Genomic DNA, 9,543 nt, shown 5'->3' on the forward strand with positions numbered 1-9,543 from the left:
TGTGTGCGTGTATAAGATGAATTTTCATTTTTTCATTTATAATTATTTTCAATTTTAGTAATGATTTTTATTTTTAATTGATCTTCATTAGAAATAAAAGTTACTTAATGCATTTAAAGATACAATAACTTTTCTTTCTTCTCTTCTTGTTTTGATCTGGAATCATTAGCAAGAGTCTCAGTCAAGGCCTAAGACAAGTAAGTTTGCCATAACAGCCTAAACAATGGTGTTCTTGTCAATGTCAAACATTTTCAGCAGCTGCACCAGCTTTCTGTTCCTTGGGACATTAGAGACCACTAAGCAAGTGATGGTGATGCCAGGTTGATCTACTATGGCACCAGGCACAGCCTCTCTGATGTCACCTTCATAATTCTAGTCTTTCATAATCAGGCAAGGATGAGTTTCTTATACAGGCGCTTAATTGTAAAGGGATCAAGCCTCTGGATTGAGCTACTTTTCTTTCTTCAGCTGCTCTGCATCTGCCAAGGCTTCATGGGTCACTCCAGCTCCAATCATCATCACCTGCTCATCAAGATCACCATAACCTGGCCAATCTGGAAGTTTTCATTGTTATTGTAAATGACTGCATTATCTGGGTCATCTGGTTCTTATGAAACAGATGCCCTTCATGTTGGCAGCCAACTCCACCACTTTCTCAGTAGCCACAGCATCACTTGAGTAAAGACTGCCATGGGGAAAGCTCCAGAACATGGCAATATCTTCAAGGGCCATCTGAGAAGAACCATCTTCACTAATGGACACTCTGCAGTATGAGCCACACAGGTTGATGCTGCTCTCAGAAATGACTGCTGTATGGATTGGGTCAAAGGCCCTTCTGAAGAAGGTAGCAAAAGTGCTGCAGAAAGGCATGGTCCTATCCTGTGTGGCACATGCCATGGTGATGCTCACCATGTTCTGTTCTGCTGTGAAATACTCAATGAAGTGATTAGCATGCTTCTTGTTAAAGAGTTCTGAACAGGTGAAATTCTCAGTGTCTCCATCCAGGGCAAGCATACAGTCATTAGTCTTCACAGGTTTGGCCAGAGACATGCTGTAGGCTTTTCAGATAGCTAGCTTATCTCCAACTTTGTAATTTGGGAGAGATGGCATCCAGATGTTGGTGATGTTCACATCCTCTTTGGAGAGGGTAACCAGAATCTTCTTTTTTTAGATTTAGCTGCGTATTTCCTTGATGATCTTTTCTATCATGTTTTGGGGAAGTGGCTTCCCATGCCAAGCCTCCTTATCTTCCACACTTGAGTTTCTTTTGCCCTCATATGTCTTTGCAATGAGAGTTGCAATGATAGCCAAGGACTTATCCTGGCTCTGGTTGCAGACCTTGCAGAGTTCTTCCACACTATGTTCATCCTTGACCATGATATGCAACCCAAATGATTTACATTGCTTCTGGTACACTTCCACATGGAACTACGGTGGGGCAGGGTCCCTTAGGCCTAGCCAGTTAACATCAAAGATGAAAACTAGGTTATCTCACTTGTAGAATCCTGCCAGGAGACTGGGAGCCAAGATGGTGGAGTGATCAGATTTGCTATCTCCCTCCCATTTTTGACTTTGATGAGCCCAGAGAATATCTTCCAAGGAAAAACCCTGGAACAGTGGGAGCAGGAGAAGGGGTAAACAGGCTCTCAGCCTGGGAGGCTAGAAAGATCGCTAAGGGGGGTTCCTCTTGCTGTGCCTAAAAGGGATCAATGCAAGATTAGACCTGTCCCAGACAGCCCCACCGCAACAAACTGGGAGAAGATCCTGAGCCCCAGGAGGATGAAGCCAGCAACTGACAACACTAGGACCCCAGGTGTGCTTCAGCACCCCAGGGGAATCAAGGAGACACGAGCACAAACAGCTGAGCTAGTAAATGCTCTAGCTCAGCAGAGGAGACCTCCCATGTCCAGACCACCCCTCCCTTCCCACTTAACAAGCTAGCTCTAGGGTAACTGCAGGGAAACCCAAAAAGACCTCACCTGGCCTCTGCTTTCCAACACCAGCCAGGTCAGCACCAAGAAAGCTGCAGCCTTTTAGGTTCTAGCTGAAAGAACCAGAGGCCACAACACAGAAAGCCTCAAGTTTTAGACACAAGAACTGTGGAACAGAGGTCGCTGTGCCACAGATGCAGAGATCTACTTTAAAAGCCAGGAAAAGGGTTATTACTATGAGTAAAAAGCAAAGCAGAAAAGATAAGACCATAGAATCTTTCTACGGGGACAAGGACCAAAACACAAATACCAAAGAGGTCAGCATTAAGACTGTACTCCCATCTGAAACTTCAGAAGGGAACATGAACTGGTCTGAAGGACAAAGAGCCCTCTTGGAAGAGCACAGGAAGAATTTTAAAACTCAAATTAGAGAAATAGAAGAAAAACTGACCAATGACTGTAAAAATATGAAAAAAGAAATCACAGAATAATTTAAAAGGACAATTGGACAAATGCAAAAGGATATACAAAACCTAACTGGTGAAAATAACTCCTTAAAAGGAACAAATGGACAGATGGAAAAGGAGATGCAATAGTTAACTGAAGAAAAGCATTTGATAAGAAGTAGAATTGGGCAAGTAGAAGCTAATGAATCTATGAGACATCAAGAATCAGTCAAACAGAATCTAAAGAATGAAAAGATAGAAGAAAATGTAAAATATTTAATTGGAAAAACAATTGACATGGAAAATACATCTAGGAGAGAAAACCAAAAGATTATTGGTCTACCAGAAAGTCATGATGAAAAAAGAGCCTGGACAATATAATCTAAGAAATCATCAAGGAAAATTGCGCAGAAGTCCTAGACCCAGAGGGCAAAATAGTCATTGAAAGAATCCACTATGCACTTACTGAAAGAGAACCCAAAGTAAAAACACCAAGGAATATTGTTGCCAAATTCCAAAACTATCAAGTGAAGGAGAAAATACTGTAGGCATCCAGAAAGAAATAATTCAAATATCAAGGAGCTATAGTCAGGATTGCACAGGACCTTGCAGCTTCTACATTAAAATAGCAAAGGAATTGGAATACGATATTCTGAAAGGCAAAGGAGCTGGGACTACAACCAATGACCAGCAAAGTTGAGCATAATGTATCAGTCAAGGAGATGGACATTCAATGAAATAAGTTCCTTCCAGAACTTCCTGTTGAAAAGATCAGGACTCAGCAGCACATGTGATGTTCAAACGCAAGTCTCAAGAGAGGCATAAAAAGGTAAACAGGGGAAAAATTTTGTTATAAATTATGGGCAAACTGATTACACCCCTATAAGCAAAGATGATACTTGTTAATCTTAAGAATTGTATACTTATTATGAAATGTAAAAGGGATATACATAGATATAGGGAGTGGGTATAAATTAAATGGTGTGATGATAACTAATGTGATTTAAAGTTGTGAAGGGATTGTAATGGGAGAAGTGAAAAGGAGGAGACAGAAAAAAATAAATTCCATTAAAAGAGGAGGCATAAAAATATATTACAGTAGAGGGCAAGAGGGGAGGCAGATGATCATTGTTTGAGAGGTATTCTCATCTGATTGGATTCAAGGAGGGTACAACAAACTCACTTAAGTGCAGAAATACAATTAGCTTTATAGGCAGTAGGAGGGGAAGGGGGAAAGAAAAGGGAGGGGAGGCTATAAAAGGAGGGAAGAAAGAGTAAGAGAAGGGGGGATAAAAAGGAATGGGGCTGAAAGAAGGGAGGGAAGATTGAGGGATGCAGTGGTCAAAAGGAAAACTCTACTGTGTGTGGGAAGGGGGAAGGGAGAAATGAAAACATAAACAGAGGGAAAGGGGATGGAGGGAAAGACACACATAGTAATCATAACTGTGAATGTGAATGGGATGAAATCTCCCCTAAAACAGAGACTGATAGCAGAATGGATTAAAAACCACAGTTCAACAATATGTTGTTTTTCAAGAAACACATTTGAAATGAGGCATACACACAGGTTAAAGGTAAAAGGTCAGAGCAGAATATTTTGTGCTTCTCCTGATGTACAAAAAGCAGGGGTAGCAAACCTAACCTCAGACAAAGCAAAAGCAGAAATAGATCTAATCTAAAGAGATAAGGAAGGAAACTATATCCTGCCAAAAGTCACCACAGACAACAAAGTAATTTCATTACTAAACATATATTCTCCAAGTGGCATAGCATTCAGATTCTTAGAGGAGAAGTTAAGGGAGTTACAGGAACAAATAGACAGCAAAACAATACTAGTGGGCAACTTCAAACTCCCCCTGTCTTAACTTGATAAATCTAACCTCAAAATAAACAAGAAAAGAGGTAAGGAGGTGAATAGAACTCTGGATAAAGTAGATATGATAGATTTCTGGAAACAATTGAATGGGAATAGAAAGGAATATACCTTTTTGTCAGAGGTACATGGAACATATACAAAAACTGACTGTTACTAGGCCATAAAAAAGTCACAATCCAGTGCAGAAAGGCAGAAATAGTCAATGTATACTTGTCAGATCAGAAGACAACAAAAATCACATGTAATAAAAGGGCATAGAAATATAAACCAAAAACTAATCAGAAGCTAAACAATCTAATCGTATAGAATGAGTGGGTTAAACAACAAATTATAGAAACAATCAACAACTTCTTTCAAGAGAATGACAATGAGACAACCTACCAAATCTTATGAGACACTGCAAAAGTAGTTCTTAGTCAGTGCCTACGTGAAAAAAAAATAGAGAAAGAAATCAGTGAGTTAGGCCCGAAGCTGAAAAAGCTAGAGAAAAAACAAATTGAAAATCCCCAGTAAATATCAAATTAGAGTTACTTTTTGGGGAACAGGTATTTCCTCCCTTCCTTTCTGATGAGGAAGAACAATGCTTACCATCAGGGAAAGACACAGAAGTCAAGGCTCCTGTATCCCAGCCCACCCAATGGGCTCAGGCCATGGAAGAGCTCAAAAAGGATTTTAAAAATCAAGTTTAGAGAGGTGGAGTAAAAAGTGGGAAGAGAAATGAGAGAGATGGAAGAAAATCATAAAAAGCAGGTCAGCACCTTGCTAAAGGAGACCCCAAAAATGCTGAACAAAATAACACCTTGAAAAATAGGCTAACTCAATTGGCAAAAGAGGCTCAAGAAGCCAATGAGGAGAAGAATGCTTTCAAAAGCAGAATTAGCCAAATGGAAAAGGAGGTTCAAAAGCTCACTGAAGAAAATAGTTCTTTCAAAATTAGAATGGAACAGATGGAGGCTAATGACTTTATGAAAAACCAAGAAATCACAAAACAAAATCAAAAGAATGAAAAAATGGAAGATAATGTGAAATATCTCATTGGAAAAATAACTGACCTGGAAAATAGATCCAGGGGGGAGAATTTAAAAATTATGGGCCTACCTGAAAGCCATGATCAAAAAAAGAGCCTAGACATCATCTTTCATGAAATTATCAAGGAAAACTGCCCTGGGATTTTAGAACCAGAGGGCAAAATAAGTACTCCAGGATTACACAGATCACCGCCTGAAAGAGATCCAAAAAGAGAAACTCCTAGGAACATTGTGGCCAAATTCCAGAGTTCCCAGGTCAAGGAGAAAATATTGCAAGCATATAGAAAGAAACAATTGAAGTATTGTGGAAATACAATCAGGATAACACAAGATCTAGCAGCTTCTACATTAAGGGATCGAAGGGAGTGAAATAGGATATTCCAGAAGTCAAAGGAACTAAGACTCAAACCAAGAATCACCTACCCAGCAAAACTGAGTATAATACTTCAGGGGAAAAAACGGTCTTTCAATGAAATAGAGGGCTTTCAAGCATTCTTGATGAAAAGACCAGAGCGGAAAAGAAAATTTGACTTTCAAACACAAGAATGAAGAGAAGCATGAAAAGGTAAACAGCAAAGAGAAGTCATAAGGGACTTACTAAAGTTGAACGGTTTACATTCCTACATGGAAAGACAATATTTGTACCTCTTGAAACTTTTCAGTATCTGGGTACTGGGTGGGATTACATACACACACACACACACACACACACACACACACGCACACACACATAGAGACAGAGTGCACAGAGTGAATTGAATAGGATGGGATCATATCTTAAAAAATGAAATCAAGCAGTGAGAGAGAAATATATTGGGAGGAGAAAGGAAGAAATGGAATGGGGTAAATTATCTCTCATAAAAGAGGCAAGCAAAGGACTTTTTAGTGGAGGGAAAAAGAGGGGAGGTGAGAGAAAAACATAAAGTTTACTCTCATCACATTCCACTAAAGGAAGGAATATAATGCACACTTATTTTGGTATGAAAACCTATCTTACAATACAGGAAACTGGGGGATAAAGGGGTAAGCAGGGCAGGGGGAATGATGGAAGGGAGGGCATGGGGAGGAGGGAGCAATTTGAGGTCAACACTCATGGGGAGAGACAGGATCAAAAGAGAGAATAGAAGTAATGGGGGACAGGATAGTATGGAAGGAAATATAGTTAGTCTTATACAACACAACTATTATGGAAGTCATTTGCAAAACTACACAGATATGACCTATATTGAATTGCTTGCCTTCCAAAGGGAAGGGGTGGGGAGGGAGGAAGGAACAGAAGTTGGAACTCAAAGTTTTAGGAACAACTGTTGAGTACTGTTCTTGCTACTAGGAAATAAGAAATACGGGTAAAGGGGTATAGAAAGTTATTTGGCCCTACAAGACAAAAGAGAAGATGGAGACAAGGGCAGAGAGGGATGATAGAAGAGAGGGAAGATTGGTGATAGGGGCAGTTAGAATGCTGGGTGTTTTGGGGTGGGAGGATTGCCCAAAAGGGGAAAAAATATGGAACCCAAAATTTTGTGAAAATGAATGTTAAAAGTTAAATAAAAAATAAAAGTAAAAAAAATACCAAATTAGAAACACTGAAAATCAAAGGAGAGATTAATAAAATGGAAATTAAAAAACTGTTGAACTAAGAAATAAAACTAGGTGTTGTTTCCATGAAAAAAACAACAAAATTGATAAACCTTTGGTCAATTTGATTAAAAAAAGAAAGAAGAGGAGGAGCCAAGATAGCAGAGTGGAAAGGCACACATATGCTAGCTCCAAACCCACAGCCCATAAAATATCTGTGAAGAAGAACTCCCAACAAATTCTGGAGTAGCAAAAGCCATAGAACAACGGAGTGGAGGAGATTTCTGTTCCAGAGAGACCTGAAAGCCTGACATGAAAGATCCATCGAGCACCAGACTGGGGGAAGAGCCCAGCCGAGCCTTGGCCACACAGCACTGAGAGGAGCAGATCTGAGAGGGCTTCAGGGATGGGATCTCCAGCGAGCTGCACAGGTCCCTCTACCCAGAGGTGCCAAAGGTCAATGAGAGGGTCTTTTTGGCTCCCCGAGAGGGAAGTGGGGTGTCCCCATAGCTCGGGCCCCCTCAGGAGGCAGCAGCAGAGGCAGCAGTGGACAAGGGCTCACAAAGCAGGCAGGAGCCTGGATTCATTGTTAAATGTCTCCCCATAAACCCCCTGAGGGAACCGAGCCCTGTGAGGCAGCCCTGTCCCCACCTGAGCACCTGAACTTCATCTCACATTGAATAGCAGCCCCGCCCCCACGAAAAGCCCTGAGGCTGGGAAGCAGCATTTCAATCTCAGACCCCAAGCACTGGCTGCGTGGATCTGGAGGCAAGGTGGGTGTGGAGAGGACACTCAGAAGTCAAGTAACTGGCTGGAAAAATGCCCAGAAAAGGGGGGAAAGAAACAAGACCATAGAAGGTTACTTTCTTGGTGAACAGATATCTCCTCCCTTCCTTTCAGATGAGGAAGAACAATGCTTACCATCAGGTAAAGACATAGAAATCAAGGCTTCTGTATCCCAGCCCACCCAATGGGCTCAGGCCATGGAAGAGCTCAAAAAGGATTTTGAAAATCAAGTTAGAGAGGTGGAGGAAAAAGTGGGAAGAGAAATGAGAGAGATGCAAGAAAAGCATGAAAAGCAGGTCAACACCTTGCTAAAGGAGACCCAAAAAAATACTGAAGAAAATAACACCTTTAAAAATAGGCTAACTCAATTGGCAAAACCAGAAAGGGTACAGGCTTGTTTACTATCTGAGTGGCCATCTAGATTGGAGGTGATCTTCAAGTTCAACAGCTCAGCCTCTGGCAGGAAATGAGCCTCAGCCCAAAACTCATGGAGTATGGAAACTGCATGACCTGTGGAGAGCACAAAATGGTCATTGCAGGGGTCCCTGGAGTTGTGGGGTTTGTACTTCATGGTGTGGAGGAAAAGCACAGCCATGATCTCTGCCACACTGCAGCATGATGTGGGGTGTCCCAAGCCAGCTGCAGTGGTGGATCAGATTGAGTTGATGTGCAGCTAGTTAGCAGTGTCCTTCAGAAGCTGGAGTTTCTATTGGTCCACCTTATGATAATCATCCATGGTGAAGGGGATTGGAATGGATCCTGAATCAGTAGCAGAGGAAGCAACAATGTGAGCAGAGGAGGAGGAGGAAGAGGAGATAATATGCATTTTTCAACTAAGAAATATTTTTTCCATATGTATGTATACAGATCTATACATACATCCATACATATAAACATATACCAGAATATTTTATTTGAAAGCCATTGCTGAGCCCTGGGATTTCATCATAAGGATCAAATAATTTCATATTTCAGAAAGGGACTTTAAAGGTTTTATTTTAAATTTTAAAGATTAGGAAACTGGGGCCCAACGAGATGTTGATAGATGGCTACTGATATTTTGTAGGATGCCACAGCCAGAAGAGACACTGAGGATCAAAGGGTTCCAGCGATGTACCTGAGGTCTCCTGGGTAACAGCTGTCAGAGTCATAGCTTGAAGCAAATTTTCTGATGCCAAGCCTACTCTCTTTTCTATTACAATGTCCTTGAAATGCAAAATAATAAAACAACTCATAAAATTATGACATTTTCCATTTCCATCCTTCTATAAAATAATTGTGTCCTTCTATCTCCCTTCCCCTAGCTTCATATTTGCTATGTGGAAAACCTGATCTCTTTGACAAAAACCATCACAACATTTCTTATCCAAACTATGGTAAAACATTGATGGAACAACGCTTCAGGATTAGTGCTCATAGTTCAATATGGAACTATAGACAGACAATAAGCCATGTTTGGAAATGCATAGGAAAATGAGCTTAGGGTGGTCTTTTTTCAGGAATTTATATAGTGCTGATTCAGTATTAACAAGACCTGAATTTCTGTTGTGCCTCAGATACTTAACAATTGTGTCACCCGAGGGGCGGAGCCAAGATGGCGTAGTAGAAAGACGCACATACACATAGCTCCGAACCCACAACCCATAGAACAACTACAAAGAAGTAACTCACGGCGAATTCTGCACCCAGAGGCCACAGAACATTGGAGCGAGGGAGATTTCTGTTCCGGAGAGACCTGCAAACCTCTCGTAAAAGGTCCTTCGTGCTGCGGACTGGGCGCCGGGACTGGGAGCTGAGTACAGCCCTGTCGTGGCCGCGGCACTGAGAGGAACAGATCCGAGCGGGCTTCAGGGACGGGATCTCCAGCGGCCGCACAAGTACCTCCACCCACAGGTGACGGG

At 41.3% G+C, this 9,543-nt stretch overlaps 1 pseudogene; it reads right to left on the reverse strand.

The window, feature by feature from the left end:
• Window positions 1–216: 216 nt before the first annotated feature.
• Window positions 217–8,793, reverse strand: LOC140514704 (transketolase pseudogene; annotated as a pseudogene).
• Between the last annotated feature and the right edge of the window lie 750 nt (window positions 8,794–9,543).

The sequence above is a fragment of the Notamacropus eugenii genome, chromosome 7 (assembly GCF_028372415.1).
Source record: "Notamacropus eugenii isolate mMacEug1 chromosome 7, mMacEug1.pri_v2, whole genome shotgun sequence".
Taxonomy (NCBI): domain Eukaryota; kingdom Metazoa; phylum Chordata; class Mammalia; order Diprotodontia; family Macropodidae; genus Notamacropus; species Notamacropus eugenii.